This window comes from Vicugna pacos, chromosome 19 (assembly GCF_048564905.1).
Source record: "Vicugna pacos chromosome 19, VicPac4, whole genome shotgun sequence".
Taxonomy (NCBI): domain Eukaryota; kingdom Metazoa; phylum Chordata; class Mammalia; order Artiodactyla; family Camelidae; genus Vicugna; species Vicugna pacos.
The window spans coordinates 33,099,468-33,118,182 of NC_133005.1; the positions used below are offsets into that span (position 1 = coordinate 33,099,468).

Genomic DNA, 18,715 nt, shown 5'->3' on the forward strand with positions numbered 1-18,715 from the left:
CTGCCTTCCCCTCATCCTTCACCCCAACTTCTTCACACTCAACGGACTGCTGCCTGGAGACAACACAGGACTTTGCTTAAACATGGCTCCTTCCCCACTCAGACTGGTCCTTCGCCCCTAGTCCTGCCATAGTGTCAGACACAGAGCCCGTCTAAACTGGGTCAGAGGGTGGTACCTTAGCCATCCATCCCTGTTCTGCTACCCCAACCACCAGTGCTCTTCTCTACTTGCCACTGTCACCTGCCTCAGCCATCCTAACTTCTCCAAAGCCACCTCTCCAAAGGCTGAGGAAGATTCGCTAACCACTCCCCCAGTCATCCCGGGAACACTTTAAAAGCATTGACTGGGGCTTGGTGCAGTGTAGGAGATTATTGAGAAGGAAGATGCTGTTTGGCCTCTAACCCAAGGCTCTTCCCTTCTTCAGGGACTTGGGTGGATCCCCCGAGTCAGAGTGATGATCCCTACAGGCTGCCAACCATGGGAGAACAATCCAGGGTGGACAGGTGCAACCGGGACCTGGAGGGAGGGCTGAGTGGTCAGAGAGAGCATCCAAAAAGGGGCAGACTATGCAGCAGGCCTTTAAGGAAGGGCTGGCTGCCGGCTGCTGGAGCACGTGAGGTAGGATGTTCCAAGGGAGAGCAAACATCCTGGGCAAGGCCTGGAGGTCAGAAGGAGGGCATGGAGGGAGGCCATGAAAGATGGGGCTATCTGTATCAAAATGGGCATGCTGGACAGCCTGGGGGCCTAGAATGCCAGACTGAGGCAATGTGACTTGGGTCCTTTGGCTGTGAGTAGCTGGGAAGGGATGTGCGGTGAGCTGAGCTTTCAGAAGCTAAAGACAGCAGCCCTACAGAGGTTGGAAGTTTGGGAGGGAGTGGGGAGATCAGGTGGTGCCTGATGATGTCATCTAGGTGAGAGAGATGAAGCTGGGGTTGGAGAAGACAGATGGGTGAATCTCAGGTCAGAGTGATACCAAGGAGGAATTATCCCAAGGGGCCTGTCTCAAGCTTTTCCTCATTCCTGGCACTGTCTTAAGGCACTTGACATGCCTAAGGAGATGTCCTGTCATCATCCCTATTACCCAGAGACCTTACTGGAGATGAAATTGAGATGCAAGAGGTTAAGTGCTTTTTCTGGAACTCACACAGCTAGCAAGTGACCAAGTCAGGACTTGATTCCAGGTCTGCCTGAATCAGGAGCTCTTAACCTCGGTGGCTGAACGTCTTCTCTGAAGAGGCCCTTCTGTCCTCACTGTGATTGAGTTGAGGGACTTCCTGCCCCCTTCACCAGCCTCAGAAGCCAAAGACTCATTCTTCCCAGGAGCCCTGCCCACACCCAGGACTAAGATTGCCTGAGGCTGCACTAAAGTCCAGTTAGGGTCCAGAATCCTGTTTGCTGATAAACAAGGAGAATTCATGACTCCTGGACCCCTCTTCTCTCTTTACTCCCCAAGTCTGGGGAAGGGGCATTCAGTGGTCCATTGGGAGATGGACTCATGTGACCTGGCATTCTGGAGGTAGGATGGTTTGGGTCGGGGCAGGGAAGACATAAGAAGGGCTGGGTTTGAGACCTGCTCTGGGAGCGTCACTCAGGGTACATTCTGGAACCATTAAACACCAGGAGGGAACAGCCTGAACCTCATTTATGCAGAATTTTGGACATTTTAGGTAAATTCTAGAAAACACCAGTGGCCAGTGGGAATTAAAGAGATGAGTCCTGGACCGGAGCTGTGCTTAGGTAGCAGTGAACAGTTAGACTGGCTGCCTACCGCCCACTCAGGGCTGACCCTTCTGAGTGGATGGGGGTAGCACCCCAGTGCCTCCAAATTCCATCATTAGTGATTATTCCTTTTTGTGAAAGAGGCATGAAAGGAGCTGGCATATGTCTAAGAACAATCCCTACATCTCCAGTGCTGTCAGGATTGGGCTCTCCCACTCCATCAAGCCAAGTCCCCAGTCCCAGGAGAAGCCTGCTCAGAGTGCTCCAGCCTCCCTCAGCCACCTCCCACTCCTGAGGTGCTTCCCCAGAAATCCCAGCCTGGGTGCTCCGACTGGTCGGGGGCAAGGTAGGCAAGCTGGAATCATTCTGGTCATTGTCATTCCCACTCTTTGCTCCTCTCTCCGCCCCTCTCCCTCCCCCACCCCTTATTGTCCAGGCCTCTCTCTGTCACGGGAGCAAAGCTGAGATAAAAATTTCCCATAGGGTGGGTGGGGTAGCGGTGACTCACAGTAGCAAGCTTCTGGGCCAGGAGGTCAGTCCTCGGCCCCAAGTCAATCGCCCTGGAGGAGAAATCCATTCCACCTAAGTAATTTTATTGCAATGCAGGAAACACAAAACAAAGAGTATTTACTTGTCTGGTTCTAAACTGAGGACACAACACTGCATTGGAAAATCTTCTTTTTTTTATAACTACCTGAGTTGTGGTCCTGAAACATAAAATCTGACAAACTAAAAGAGTTGGGAGGGCATGCACAGACCTTATAATTCCTCCACTGGACAACCCCTTCTCTAGGCAGCTCTCAGTAGCTTCCAGAATCCATATGGCTTTCCCAGGAGTGGACAAAGGGGAGCAGAGCGTCGGAAATGGACGCTCTTCGATTTCTTGTGATGACGAAGCCAAATACTTTCGCCAAATCACTCTGTGATCCGCCCTGATTGTGATGAATTTTGAAATTCACACCAAGCATTCCTGGAAGTGGGCTGCGTCCCACCAGGCTGCTCAGCATCTTCCCATGGGTGTGAATGCCATCAGGTCCTGTGCTGGCCCCTTAGCTGTGCTGGCCCCTTAGCCCCCGTCACTGCCGCCCAAGAGGGCAAAGAAGCAAAAACCATTTCTTACTCTTGTGTGTTTTAACAAAAGTTTATAAGACAAAATAAATGGCGCATATGTTTTCTAAGTCCTTGGATCGGTGTCTTTTCCTCCTTTCAGGTGTTAGAAATAAGAATGAGAATAGCCGGTTAGTTCTTTACGGTATGCAAAATGCTTTCATATCTGTTAGTACTTGTTAATCTTCACATCAAGGTAAGCAGGGTAGACATTATTACCTCCCACTTTACAAATGAGGAAACTGAAGCTCAGGGGAAGTGATTTTCCTTAAGAGGTGGGAATCGAAGTCTGGCCTCTCGATTCCAATTACTCAGTACGTAGAGAGAGTGAGGGGAGGGATAAGAGAAGAGGTGACGGAAAAGATAAGTAGAGTGACCCCTTCTGCTTCCCAAAGGGAAGGGACAACAGTTCTGGCCTGGGAGTTGCACATCTTGTTGACCGTTCAGGTCACTCCACCTCTCTGAGCCTCATCTATAAAACGGAAATGATCCTGCCCTCTGGGCGTGTTGTCGGGATTGGACTGAACAAGACGGTAGAAGCTAGGAGAGCTGCTGTGTATCTGAGGAGCACAATGTGCCCACCACTGGGCAGTGGGTGGGGGGTGACCCGTGAGTTTGGACTCTTCACCCAGCCCCTTTCTAGTGAGAAGCTCACCATTAAATTCTCCAGCCTCAAAAGCCCCCATTTGCTGTCTGCCTGATCCCCAGGTCCCGCCCACCATCCCCTGCGCCTTCCCTCCACTCACAAGCACCAGGAAGTGTTTTCCGTAATGTCACAACAGAGGCCTTGTGCATGCCGCGGTCGGTGTGGATGTGGGGGTGGGGGCCCCAGGAGGCTATTGCAGTCCTCCAGTGTGCTTAATAAATCCATATCAAAACCATAAACCTAGGGCTGCCATAAATTCCTCTGGCCTTGGCTCCTCCACCTCATCAGCTCTTTGCCCCAGTTAATCTCAGATCTCCGCGTGGGTGGCCAGAGGCGCAAGTGTGCTTTCCATCTTAGTTGCAAAACAGTATCAGCTTGGATGACAAAGAGCAAATCCCATTATCCCCATTTTAGACATGATGAAGTTGACTGAGGTTCAGAGAGGTGAAGGAACTTGTTCAAGGCACAAAGCTAGTGAGCAGTTGAGCTGGGACTTGAACCTATGCTTCTTCTACCAACCCATGTGGTCTCACTGAGAATTGGGAATTCTCCTCCCCTGCCCTACAAAGGTTGCTTCCCTAGCCGTGATACTAGATGTTTTTATCCCTTTATCCTATTGCGAGCCCCACTGCTCAATAAACAGGAAGGAGAAGTGGGAGGGACTCTGGGTGACAGGTTGTGTGAGGTTCCAAAGGAAGTTCCATGCAGTGTGAATGACCTATCATCCCAAACTGGTGGGCTCGCCCTACTTCCTCTTTTGTGGAACCCAGATCACCTTTGATCTAGATTTCTCGAATCAATGTGTCATATGTAAATTCCAAGATGTGATCTAAGAGACCTGAATCACAGGATCTCATGCAGCTGTTTGATGATGGTGGAGCTAAAACCAAATCCTATCCCAAAGGACTATATTTATTGACCTTTTCCTCTCTGCCAAACATTGCTGGACATGATTTAATCCCCACAACTTCCTGAGTCAAGTATTCTTGTTCTGTTTTACAAATAAGGAAGGGACTTGTCCAAGGTTCACAGCTGATGCAACAGCTGACATTCAAACACCCATTTACTCCAGCAGTCACCATGATGGGACCAGGGAGGACGCTGATGACTCAGTCACTATGTGGTGAGCACAGAAGTAGTGTGAAATGTGGGAAGTTCATCATTTGACAAATGTCAGTGGGCAAAGCCCTGTGCCAAAGTATCCCGGGGGTGATGGAGAAGCAATACTACAAGGTGCCTCCCTGTTAGAGTTTACAGTTTTCACTTGTAGAGGGAAAAGAAACAAGTAGTTAAATACTATACTAAGAGCCAAAGGAGTGAGAGTGACAGCTGGGGCGATGTTAGTTTGAGTCAGGGTTGTCTGCAGTCTGGGAAAATCTCACTTGCTGGAGAAGGATTCAGAGGCAACAGTGAGACAGAGAAGAGACAGAAGTGCATTTATGCACTTTATATGGTTTGGTTTATTTATGGTTGAGGAGAGAGACCAAGTAGCAAGGCAGGGCAGACAGTAGCAAGCACAGCCTGTGGACGGGAAGGAGGATGGAGACCAGAGTTTCCCAGCCTGCAATCATACATGCCACCCAATCCTCTCCATACCCAGTACCACTGTATCTTCCCTTACCTACTATTTTTCTTTAAATCAATTCATAAACATTCTTTTTACACTGATCACTGACGTAAATGGAAAACCAGTATCATTTGCCATAAATAGGAGGTGATTGCAAAACTGGAGCAAAAAGAAAACAACATTCTTCAGGTGGAGCCAGATAGGACTGCCCAGGGAAAGTTCTAGGTGCTGTTGTGAAGGGATTCTGCAGATGTAATGAAGGCCCCAAACCCCGATGACTTTGTGATACAGAGATTACTATGGTGGGCCTCCCCTAATCAGGAGAATCCTTAGAGGTAGGGCTGGGCTCTTCCTGGCAAATCAGATTAGAAGCAGGAGAAGGATTCGACATGAAGGAGATCCTCCATGGCTGGCTCTGAAGATGGAGGGGGCCACATGGCGAGGAATGTGAGCAGTCTCTAGAAGCTGAGAGTGACCCCAGCTGACAGCCAGCTGGAAAAAGGGGACCTCAATCTGACACCCATGAGGAATGGAATTCAGGCAACAACCTGAATGAGCTTAGAAGCGGATCTTTTCAGATCCTTCAGGTAGAAACACAGCCTTTGACTTCAGCTGTGTAAAACCCTGGGCAGACACCCCCATCACGCCATGCCCGACCATCTGACCAAACACTATGAAATATCAAATGGGTGTTGTTTTAAGGCCACCAAGTTTGGGGTACTTTGTTACACAGCACTGAAAACCAACACTGGTGGTGGTGGGGAAAGGAGATCAGATTGGGATGTTTTGGAAGTCGCAATGCCATGACCTTGCTGATGGATTAAATGTGTGAAGGGAAGAAGAGGAGTAACCCTGGGGCTGATGGTGCTGACTACGGAAATGAGGAAGACTAGAACAGCTGCAGATTTGGAGGAGCTGTAGATTTGGATTAGGAAGCAGAGTTCTGTTGGGGATGTTTTGCTTGAGGTGCCAGTTAAGCATCCAAGGAATCTTTGGATACACAAGCCTAGAGTTCAGGGAAAAGTTCAGCTAGAGAGAAGAAGTCCAAGTCACAAATATAGACGTGATCTAAAAGCCAAATGAGAATATTGCTCAGCAAGAAAAAGCAGTGAACTACCGATCAAGCAAGCTGGATCTCAAATGCATCATCATTCTGAGTGCAGAAGGTCAGACCCCGAAAGCTACATACGATACAACTCCACCTGTATGATATTCCAGAAAGGGCAAAACTCTAGGGGCAGATGCTGTGGTTGCCAGGGGCTAGGGCTGGGGTGGGGGATATCGGGGAGGGGGCTTGAGGTGATGGGAATGGTCTGTATCTTGACTGTGGTGGTGCTTACATTACCATATACATTTGTTGAACTTGCAGAACCATACATTAAAAAAGGTGAATTTTAAAATACGGAAATTATACCTTAATTAAAAAAGAAAGCCGAATAGTTGCCTGTGCTCATTTAAAGAGGGAGTGTAGGCAGCAGAGAGATGTAGGGGAGGACTTCACTCTGGGTCACTCCACCATCTGGGTTGGAAAGAGGGAGAGGAACCAAGAAGAGGTGAGAAGGGTATCGATCGTGAGGGAAAGGGAGTCAGGCAGCGTTGGTTGTGGGCCTACTATGTGTCAAGGGTGCTGCCGCGCTCCTTGTCTTACATAACCAGCTCAGTGAGCTGGGAGGCAGGTTAAATGAACTGCCCTTGTTTTACAGATGAGAGGAACTGACTTGCCTAGGGTCCACACAGACCTTTGGAGCAGTGTTCCCTGAACGCTATTCCCTGTTTGTTGAATGAATGAATGAATGAATGAATGAATATCACTGTGCTGCAGGTGCTGAGGTGTCGCAGCAGGTTCAAACTGAGGCTATGAGAACGTGGTCTTTTTGGGACATCAGGGCCATAAAACCTGTTCCATTTCCCGACTTGTGCAACGCCTGCCCCTCCCCCTGTGGCTCTGAAATTGCTCCCCGGCCTTGAGCAGGGCTCCCCGGGCTTATCTTGGGGAGAGTGAAACTGTAAAAGGCTTTATGGCTTTGAGATCATGTCTGGCAGCGGTGGCGATTGTTGCCATAAACCAGAGCAGCCCCATGAGGGCGATGCCCGCGGCCACGAGAGTCAGGGGACAGTTGAGCAACGCCGAGGGGGTGGCCCCTGCGGAACCCGCCCCAGGTTTCCCACACTCCATCCTTGCATAAACCCTAAGCGGCAGCAGTGATTGTGATAGTTTTAAAATTCTACAATGCATCCTTTTTTCACATTAGATCTCTGATGTTAGGATGTATCTTTAAATCAGTGGCATCCTACAGTCACTGTTGGTTAAACTGGGGGTGGTCATACCTGGCTTGGCTCTGGTCATTATTTCCGGGGGCCTGACTGGACAGCTGCACCCCCTCTGCATTTCCTCACAAACGATTTAGAGACCATCTGAGGGAGGGGTGTGAGTCCTGGTTGTTTCCTGGAAACCTTCCGTTGACAACTTCTGATAAGAGGAAAGAGCACTGGGTCAAACCTGCAGAATCTGAGTAAGCAGGTTGGGAGAAAGTCCTGGAGACCACGGTGGAGCATTCTCTCAAGAAATAGTTCACGATCAAATCTTTTAACAGTATAGAGGACAACACTGTGTGAAAACATACAGACAAGGGAGATTCCGCGTGGAAAAGTTAGCTGGATGAGCTGGATGCTGACTGGGAAGAAGTTTTAGAAGTTCCTTAACTAATTTATTTCACTTTTATTTTCCTTTATATTTATGTGCACGGGTGATGTGTGATTTTTAAATCAATGTCTAAATAAGTCTAAGAGCTCCTTAATGAATATAAAATAAAAATTCTAGGTGACAAGAAAGCATTATGTCACAATTTGTTAGTGTGTCTTCTTTCTTCATGGGACACAAAATGCTAGTGTCTCTTACAACTGAAGCATCTTAGGTTAGATTCTACCCATTTTATAGATGAGAAAACTAAGGATCCAGAGGGCACAGGGTAAATAAGTGGTAGGGCCAGGGATCTCTCTGATGACAGATCCTATGCTCTTTCTAATACCCAAGGCTGACTTGGACATAGACACTGATTTCCCATCTCCCTCAAAGGTCTTGCCCCGAGGCAAACAACTCCAGTTTGCCATTGCAAGGGGCTCTTGGAGGCAGTGAGCTTCCCTGTTGTTCAAAATTTAAGCAGGAGAGGGTTTGAAGCAGGCTTTTTGCCCATTGGACAAACGGCCCCTATTACCCATCACCCAAGTCAGCAACCCCAGGCAGGCCAAGCCCACCCCACCCTGGGCCATCACATGCCCTTTGGGCTCTCCCTAGGAATGCAGCGTGTGTGTCCAGCACAATTGCACTTTTAATCACTTGTCTTGTTCCGAGCAGATCAGGCTCACCTTATTTTCCAGATGAGGAAACTGAGGTCCAGAAAGTTGCTTGATTCTTTCAAGGTCAAGGGTGAGTCAGTGTCAGGGAAGAGTCTGGAATCCAGGGCTCAAAATCGAATGCTCACTCTGACTTCACAGATTTCCTAGATCCAAAAGAAGCAGGCTGAGATGAGAGAGCAAGGGACTCCAGGTGGGTCAAAAGAAAGGACTTTCCGCCCAGAGGGATTGCTGAGTCCTCATGCAGTCAGGCAGTAACACCAAAGGTCTTTAGCTGGGTCTTGTCAAGACCAAGAAGTTCTGGGACAGCTGCCCTTACTCAAAGGATGGGGCCAAACTATACTAGGCATCCCCATCAGAGCCCATGTCTCCCTCTTAAAACCCTCCAATGACTTCCCATCATCCCTAGAACAAAATTCAAACCCCTCACCAGGGCCACAAGACCCTATATGAAGTGGCTCCTGACCACTTCTCCGAGGTCCTCTCCTACCACTCTGCCCCTTGGTCCCAACATTCCAGCCCCCTTGGCCTCCCCTCTGTTCCTCAACACGCCAAAGCTGTTCTCATTTCACAGCTTCACAGCCTTTACCCTGATGTTCTCTTTTTCTGGAACACTCTCTTCCCAGCTCTTCTCATGACTACTTCCTTCTAACCATTCAAGTCTCTTCTCAGATGTTGCCTCTTGGAGTGGCCTTCCTTGACCAACTTAGCTAAATATCTGAGGCTTTGCAGGCTATATGGTTTGTGTTGCAACTACTTAAATATACCATTAGAGCGTGAAAGCTATAAACAGTATGTAAGTGAATGGGCATGGCTCAGTTTCAATAAAGCTTTATTTACAAAAGCAGGCAGCAGGACAGATTTGGCCAATGACCATAGTTTGCTGACCCCTGCTCTAACTTACTGTCTTGTTTGATTTTCTTCATTGTCCTTACAACTATCTGAAGTCATTTTATTGTATAGTCTAGTCAACTCTAGATTCCTGTCAATCTTGTTGAACACTGTTGTGGTAGCCAGCCCCCAAAATGGCCCCCAGTGGGCCCCACTTCATGGTATACACACTGTTGTGTAGTCCTCTCTCAAACTGAATAGGGCTGCCCTGTGTGATCACTGGGATAGTGTGGAAGTTAAGGAGTGTGGCTTTGAAGGATAGATTATGAAAGGCATTGTGGCTTCCATTTTGCCGTCTTGGATCACTTGCTCTGAGGAAGCCAGCAGCCATGTTGTAGGGACACTCAAGCAGCCTTGTGGTGGGGTCTGTATGGAGAGGAGCTGAGGCCTCCTGCCAACTGCCAGCCACGTGAATGAGCCACCCTGGAAGTGGATCTCCCAGCCACAGTCAAGCTTTCTGGTAACTATGGCCCTGGCTGACACTTCGACTGCAACCTCATGAGAGACCCTGAGCCAGACTATCCAGCTAAGCCACTCCCAAAGTGCTACCACACAAAAATTGTGAGATAAGAAATATTTGCTGTTTTAAATTAGGATAATTTTTTACACAGCCATAGATAAAATGCAGTTGCTCAGCACAATGTCTGGAATACAGTATGTGCTCAACAAATATTGGTAAATAAGTAAGTTAGGTGCTCAATAAATATTACAGAAATAACTATTTTAAAGACACAAATGTAATATTATATAAATATATGTAAAAATATAAATTCAATATTATGGAAGTGCACAATTGAGACTTTTCTAATCCACTAACAGTCCTTGAACAAGGAATTTTTCCAACCCTGAGATCCCAAGCTTCTGGGATTCTCAGGTTCTCTGTTTCTAATACTCTTCAAGTTTATGATTTTATGATTCTGAGATTTTAGGTTTCTGTTCCACCAAGTTCATGATTCTAAGATTCTGATCCTGTGATTCTGACATATTATGATTCATTTATCAATACATGTCTTTGTTCAGAAACTCTTCTTTTCCAGGCACAATGTTGGGAGCTAGGGGTTCAGTAGAGAAAAGATGACCCCTGTTTTTGTCCCCCTGGGGCCCACGAGCTGATGAGGACACAGGCAAGCACATGGGCATATATGACCCATAGTGAGTTGTCACGCAGGTAGGCACAGGGACTGTGGGTGGGAGGTGGGGAAGGAGACACCAACCCAGCCTCCTTGGGAGGGGTGTGAGCAGAAATGGCTTTCCAAAGAAGACAGGAAGAGAGAGTATTCCAACCAGAGGAAGGGGGTGCTGGTGTATACTGCGTTCCAAGTGGCGGAAACAGCAAGTGTAAAGGTCCAGGGGTTAGGAAGAGACAGAGAGTGCATGCATATCTGGTGAATGAGACCGAGGTCCATATGAGTTGGAGTAGAGTTGGGGGTGGAGGGTGCCAGAGACGGGACAGAGTGGCAAGAGACTATGGCCAGATGACAGAGGACCTAGTAAATCATGTCAAGGAGTGTGAACTTTATCCTCAGGGCAAAGGGGAGCCAGTGAAGGGTTTTAAGAGGAAGAGTGCAACGGTCTGCTTAGAGTTTAGAAAAATGCCTTTGGCTGCTGCTTGCAGGTTTGGAAGGAGGAGAGCCCAGGGAGGAGGCTGGACCAAGACCCCAGGTGAGAGAAGAGGAGGCCTGAGTGGATAGGAGACGGGCCGAAAGCGATGTTTCACCCACGGTGTGATGAACAGATAGGGGTGGGGGTGCGGACTGTACTGGTAACCTGTGAATCCACGACCTCTGGACTTCATGATTCTAGGATTCTCTGATTCTGTGCTCAAACCCCCATAATCCTTCCACACAAAATGTCTGTTGATATCACTATACGTTTACAACCCCCGAATTCACACTGCCCTGCATCCTTCCTTTTCTGAGCCCATTTCCCTTATTTGCAAAGTGGGAATCATTGACATCTTCCTTGCAGAGTGTCCAGGAAGCGATAACTGGTCTGTGATCAGCACCTAAAACAAGGCGAGTGATCCATCTGTGGTAGGCATTGTTGCCCCGAATGCTGGACATACAGGTGTTATCAGGAAAGAACTGGGTCTTGAGACAAGAGAGATCAGAATGGAAGAGCAGAGGTAAGGAACAACCTTGTTCTTATCGGCTCCTGGTGACCTGGGTTGCTCTGGCTTCTGGGCTTCTAACTGGGCACTTGATGCCCAGATTTGGTCGTTTGCTTCCAGGCACCAGCAGATTTACCAGTTGGCCGTCAGGCTCCCCTTATCTGTAGCCTGATGGCCTTCCCAGCTCCTCCTTCTGGTCTCAAACTCCCCGCCAAGGGCTACAGACATCAGCTGGGTGTAGCCAGGTGGGATCTGGCCTTCCTTGGGCAGGTCTAAGCCAGGCCAAGTGCCACCCAGGTTGTTGAACCCAACCTGCTCCCAACCCCAGCCCAGTCTCAAACTTACTCTATAGGTGTTCCCTTCTTAGACAACTGTTGGCTCAGATGAGAACAGGTCTTTGGAGACAGAAACTTGATGCATCTCCCCAAAACAACAATATGTGGTCTCTAGAGACAGACCCAAGGCTTATGCATGCTCCTATGTTACAATCTGCTTCTTGCCAGTGGTTCAGCTTTAACGGCGTTTAATCCACAAAACATCAGCTGAACAACACAACTGTGGGCAAACCCCACAGAGCTGGCAGGACCCTGGGAGACTCGCTCCTTTCTTGGAGGAGGAAATGGGAAGCTGAGAGCGGTGTGCCTAAAACTACCCAGTGTTTATTGAAGGACTGGGCTGAGAGTCCACGGATTGGCCAGAGCTCTCAGTCCATCTCTCTGCACACAGTAGCGGTTTCACAAACATCAGTGAAATTAAGTCAAACTAGAAGTTTGACACATATCATAGAGACTACCGGCCAGCAGCATTTGCACTGACTATTTCTAGAAGCGAGAGGAGGCTGGAGGGAAAGGTGACCTCCGGGAGGTGAGCTGGGGTCAAGGATGGGAGGAAGACCTACTTTTCATTTTATGCCCTTTTGTACCTTTTGGATGTTTCATTTTCACCCCATGCACACAGAACAAAGTTAATCAATCAAATAAACAATCATGATTAAACAAACAATTCAGTGAGCCAGACTCTTTTGTAACTCCATGCCTTTGTACATGCTGTTCCCTCTGGCTGATGTACCCTTTCCCAGTTTGCTCAAGCTGGAAAACCCCTATGCAAGTTAAAAGTCCAGTGTCTGGGGTCTGTTGTTGCCCCCCTGAGATGGTTACTCTTCATTTATCCACCACCTCCACACCCTCATCTGCCCTGTTCTATGTGTCAGGAGACACCCATGCCTCCTGCCTTCTCATGGATTCCACCAAAAGTAGGAGTCAAGAGGAGATTTAAGGGCAGGATGAGGGAGAAGTGGGGGTGTTTATGCCACCCAGCCCTTCCTGTCTTGCGTTAGTCTTGGCAGAGGTTATATTTCTCTATGGCCTCACTTGCATGGTTCTGGTTATTTCTGGGAGCAGTAACACTGTTCCCTCTCTCACCCCTTCAGGCCTGGGGGTGATAACAGCCCCTCACACTTCTAATCCCCAGGTGCCTCACTATTCCTTGAAGATTCCCTTCGCCTGCCCAAACCTCTGTGAACACTCTCTTCATTAAATTTGCTTCAGTTAAGCCAATGGTTCTCAAACTGGAGTGATCTTGCTTCACTGGGGACGTCTGGCAATGTTTGAAGACAGTTTTCGTTGTCATGACTGGTGCGGGAGTGCTACTGGCACCTAGTGGGTGGAGGCCAGGGATGCTGACAGACATCCTACAATGCACAAGGCAGCCTCCCCCAACACAGAATTATTCAGCCCCAAATGTGAATGGTGCTGAGATGGAGAAACCCTGATTTAAACATCTGAGATGCCAACTGCTCCCTACCTGGACCCTGGCAGTTCACGGCTGTGGGTTCTGGACACTTGCTGTGCCCTCTGCACTGTGGTGTGATCTAGTCCTTTACACATTTGCTGTTGGCTTCCTCTTAATGGCAGAGTGATGGAAAGATCCAGTCTTTGCCCAGGTAGGACAGAAGGCAAGAAGAAGGTGTCTCATCTCTCAAATGAGTATCATAGTAAAACCCACCTCCTAGGATTATTGTGAGAATAAAATTAATGGAAAGCACTTCAAGTGTTACAATACCTGGTTAGCACAAAAGAAACAGCATCCATCAGCTACTTGGAGGAAGCGATGGAGGGGAAGCATCAAGGTGGGGGTTGGGGAACAGCTCTGCCACCAACAGGGGCTGCTTTGCACTCCAGGGCCTCAATTTCCCAATCTGCAAACTGGGCAAAATGTAGGCAAGATCAGTGCTCTGCCGGAACTATATCATAAGGGATGCTTTAGGGGTTCCACAACATGTGATTCAAATACTATTCTCAAAATCAAATTATAACTTAATAAAAGTAAAAGGCCCAGTCTGTTAAGTTACAGTGAAGGAATAACTGTCAGGCAGATGGAGGGTGACCAGTTCCTATTTTGTGCAGGACTATTCTAGTTTTGTCCATGAAAGTCCTGTGTCCTGAAAACCCACTCAGTCTTGGGCAAAGGCAAATAGCTGGTCACCCTAGCAAATCAGATGGTCAGCCTGCTCACAGAATTTAAAAAATAATAAATAGCTAACTATGCTAAGTATTTATTACATGCCAGGGGATTTTCCCATGACTTTATAAGTATTAGCTCACTTCACCTTCATAACAAGATAAATAATAGTATCCCACTTTATACAGCAGCACAGAAAGGTACCATAATCACCTGAGGTCACACAGCTCCTGAGTAACAAAACCAGTATTTGATTCCAAGTTTTCTGGGTCCAGCACACCCATATTTAACTCTGACTTCTACTACACATTTGAATACAGTTGACACTGAACAAAGTGGGGGTTGTGGGCACCGAAGCACCACAATACAAAATCTGTGTATAACTTACAGTCAGCCCTCCTTATAAGTGGTTCCTCAATAGCCACAGTATCTCCAGTATCCACAGTTCCACATCCCTGGATTCAACCAAACACAGATAGTGCAGTACTGCAGTATTTACTACTGAAAACAATCTGCATATAAGTGACTTCTCGCAGTTCAAATCTATGTTGTTCAAGGGGCAACTGTATACTTTAAAAGCTCTTTTGAAATGGTAATAATAACAACAACAATGGAAATATATTTCAGAAGCATTTTCTGAACTAGTAATAATGGTAATAATAAATTTTTTGAGCATTCAGATAAGCATTCCAAAGTTTAATCCAGTGGATAATGTATATTCTAACTTGGGCTGCCAGATCTACCTGTTGTTGTGTAGACCTGAGAATAAAACATTTGGGGACCTCCTCTGCTGAATTAAAGCTGGAGTGGAAGACTCAAATGTTTACAGGGCCAGATGGGCAATACTGGAGAGTCAGGTGGGCCTGGGTTGCAGTGCAACAGAGGGTGGTGGGGACTGTGGCAAAATGGGAATGGAATGCACGTGCTGAGAAGGGGCAGCTAGGACGCAGCTCCAGGCACCTGAAATTGGGGGGCCAGCAACGGCAGCTCTTCCAAGAGAAGCCTGACATCCATCTTGGACGGCAACTATTTCAGTGAGAACAAAATAAAAATAGTAGGTGTATGAAACAAAATTGATCTGTGAGCCAAACCAAGTTCCTGTCTGCTACCCACCAATGAGATGCTAAAAAAAAAAAATCACTATTTGAAACTGTGGTATATTCATACAATGGGACTCTATACAGCAAGGAGAAAGAATGAACTCTAGCTATTAAAGATATGGACCAATCCCACAAACATAAGCCAGACACCCTGTATTCCATTTCTGTAAAGTTCAGCAACAGACCAAAATAATCTAGGGTGTTAGGAGTCAAGACTGTGGCTACCCTTGAGAGGGGTGGGTTGTGAGTGGCTGGAAGAGGCACAAGGAGGGCTTCTAGGGGCTGGCCAGGGTCCCTGTCTTCACCTGGGTGCCAGGGACATGGTGTTTCTCTTCATGACGATTACTGAGCTCAGGTTTGGCGCATTTTAAAAAATGTATGCTCTATGTATTAAATTATATAAAAATTAAAAAATACACACACACACACAGACTTTTACCATTTGGAAATAATTCTCCCGATGAAGCAGACTGCGTTTTGATACAAAGGGAACCAAACGCTGAAATAACTGGATTTGGAGGCTGGGCTTCCCTGAGGGAAACATCTGAGAGCTCTTTGTTGGATAAATGAAAAGAACGCAGTTGTCAGGGATGCCCTGGTTTGAAATTGTGGGGTTTCACAAAACAGCCTCATTTTTCTTGATGATCTCTTTGTATGATAATATTGGTGTTGAGAATCATGTCTGTTTTGTTCATGTCTTTTACCCAAGTTCTTGGGTATTTGAAATTATAAAATGACTTTCTATCCCTTTTAGATATCAGACTTTCATGGGGAAAGGGTTTCACGGCTAAGAAGATGCAAGAACCTTCAGGTTGAGGTTCTAAAATTCTGCCTATCAGAAGCAGTCTCCAAAGGGCTGGGTGGGTTTGGGGGTGATTCAGGGGCAGGGATGGTGGGAGGGAAGTGTCCCTGCAAGGGGGGGCGGGGGGGCAGGGCAGGCTAGAGGCGCTGCAGCCATTTCTCAAAGGGTGTGTCTCCATTTACAAAGGGCCTTTCATCCTTTAGTCATCTCTTCAGCAAACATGTCCCAAGTGCCCACTCCGTGCCAGGTTACAAGGGTGAAAGCTAATCCAATCATCACAAAGACGGGACTACTGAGGGTGGCAAGGTATCATCAGAGCCTACGCTGGGACCCTCTCTGGTCTCCCCTCACCTCCCAAACAACCCAAATCAACCCCTTCTCACCACCTCCATGCCCCCATCCTGGTCCAGATCTTTACCACCCCGAACTCCACAGTTGCCACCTCACTGATCTCCCTGTCCCACTCAGGCCCCCAAATGCATTCTATCCAGAGTGTTTTTGTAAAACACAAATCTGAAGTCGCTCACCTCAACCCTACCCCAACTCAAAAGTTATACCCAGGCCACACAGAGTAACATCCAGATTCCCTCCTGCGGCCCTCAGGCACCAAAGGGGCAGCCGTGATCACCTCTGCTCTCCCTTCTCTCTCCAGTAATGCTGGTCCAGCCTCAGGACCTTTGCTCTTGCCATTCCCTCTGCTTGGACTCTGCCTCACCCACCTCCTCAAATGGCTGCCAATTCTTGTGATTCAGATGTCAACACAAATGTCACCCACTCCCAAGAAACACAACATGGGGGCCTCTCTGGGGGAGGACAGCAAAGCCGGGCACAGGAGGATGACAGGGAGAAGCACTTTTGACTCAGTGACACTGCGCACTGCTTGAATTTTGCACCATGTGCATATTCAAATAAATTCTTAATTTAAACAAAAGTGTCTCCTTGGAGAGGCCTTTCTGGAAAGCAACCTTTCCCAGCGACCTCCTCTTATGGTGCTCTAATTCTCCTTTATGAAGTGTTTAATACAGTTTGTAATTGCCTTGGTTTTTGTTTTGTTTTGAATCTCTTTTTAGTTTATTGTCCATTTCCCCTTCATGAGGACAGGGACTTTGCCTGTCTCATCTACCACTTAGCACAGTCCTGGCATATAGGAGGTGCTCAATAAATATTTAGTGAATAAGTAAAGAAAAGAAGGAAGGGAGAGGAGGAAGGACATCTTGGGTGATAGTGGAGAGTTAACCAGGCAAAGCTGGGGATAGGAGGGTTGGGCTCATTTCCAACCAAGCAGATGGAATGGCTGGCAGTTTGAGGACCTAATGAAGGCCAGGCTGATGGGACTGGAGATGCAAGAGCCAGGGTGTATGGCAGGCAAGATGATGGCCCTTTTACAGATGAGGAATCTGAGACTCTGAGAGTGCAAGGGAGTTGCCCAAGTCCTCCAGTAGGCCAGGGTCTCAGGTTTAGAATCTCAACTCAAGATTAAATAGAATCTCTAGTGTTTGAGCACCTATAGGTACGAATTTATGCGCTGGGTATTACTATTACTTCCTCATCTGACTGATGAAGAAACTGAGGCCAGGGAGGTTCAGGGACTCGCCCTGGTCACATAGCTAGGAAGCAGATGACAGCTCCCAGTTTCCACCTCCCAGTTCTCCCAAGCCTCTGGCCTCACACAAAGCCCCAGCTTGGCCCCCAAAAGGCTGTGAGTTCAAACCCCAAATCCTCTCTAGAGTTTCGGCAAAGCCAGGAAATTCCCTGAAACCCTCTGGGGGCCTGGGTTCCCCTTAACTCCAAACTGAAAGAAAGCAAAACTAGCCCTGCTTGTAAGGCTGCTGTGAGAAAAAAGTGATAAAAAATAATTACAGGACTTGTAGGTGATAAAAATAATTGTAGGGTTCCTGGCAAACAGCCTGAGCTGTAGAGATAGGTCTAATGATAGCAGGAATTTATGGCTCTGCGGGCCCAGCCTTTCTGAGGCTGGGGTGATACGCGCTGGGGTTACAAGTGGGGTCACGGGCAGAAAACTCCCAGCAGCCCCTTCCTGGGGTGAGGCCTGCACCCCTCTCCTACCAGCCCGGGCAGTGACTTCTGGGGCTCCCCGATGGCCACATCCCCAGCCATGGGCCGCCATTAGTCATCCACCTGATTGGGTCTTGTCTCACTTGTCGCTTGCCTTTTTAAAAACCTATAAACTTTATAGCACTTTAGAGTGACTCGGTTCATTCACTAATTCTCAGGGCCCCAGGGTGAGGCAGGGAGCAGATTTTGGAGGTGGAGGCGGAGGGAGAGTCGGAAGTCACAGTGACCTGGTCCTCCTGTAGCAGCGGACATTGACTGAGGCCCTACTCTGTGTCCCAGCCTCTCTGGGACGAAGGTGCTGACTGGAAATTGTGACTTGTCCAGGGTCACAGAGTGCCCTGGGGTTGGGGGCAACATCAGGGCTGGACTGTGGGTCCCCAGCTCCAAGGACCATGATCTCCTGCTGACAAAAAAAGACTGGGAGTGGCTTGTCTCTACAAGTATTCATGGAGAATTCTTAAAGACACCAAAAAACAAAACAAAACAAAGCAAAAAAAACTAACCCTTAGAACCCTAGTGCATTGCTGTTTTTGTAAAAACAAAAATCTACCTATTATAGAAGCTCAGATAATGCAGAGAAGCATAAAGAAGAAAGTTCAAAACACTGAAGTCTTACTGCCCAGAGAAAAACCACCCGTAGCAGAGGCAGGACAGCTAAGGAGTCAAGGGCATAGCCTCCGGGGCCAAACTGCCCTGGTCCATGGGGCCACTCCAAGATTCCTGGGCAGTGCTAACTCTCCCCTGCCTCAGTTTCTCCACCTGCACACTCATCTCAGGCAGCACCTGGCACGCAGGACTGTCAGAAGCACTAAATGAGGCAACTACTTCCACTGAGATCAGCACCGACACAGAATGAGGTCTGCTACCTAAGTGACTGTTCAGT

General features: G+C 47.9%; 1 long non-coding RNA gene across 3 annotated transcripts in view; it reads right to left on the minus strand.

Moving 5' to 3' along the window:
- The window catches only part of LOC116284336 (uncharacterized), a 48,035-nt gene that overhangs the window by 16,139 nt on the left and 13,181 nt on the right, over nucleotides 1-18,715 (minus strand). Inside the window, exons 3-5 of one of the 3 annotated variants that reach the window (XR_012061757.1) lie at nucleotides 13,456-13,598; nucleotides 8,406-8,539; nucleotides 7,368-7,509 (exon numbers count right to left, since the gene is read on the minus strand). This is a non-coding gene — a long non-coding RNA (uncharacterized lncRNA). The remainder of the gene's footprint in view (nucleotides 1-7,367; nucleotides 7,510-8,405; nucleotides 8,540-13,455; nucleotides 13,599-18,715) is intronic. The other 2 variants (XR_012061756.1, XR_004194091.2) reach the window with 2 other exon arrangements.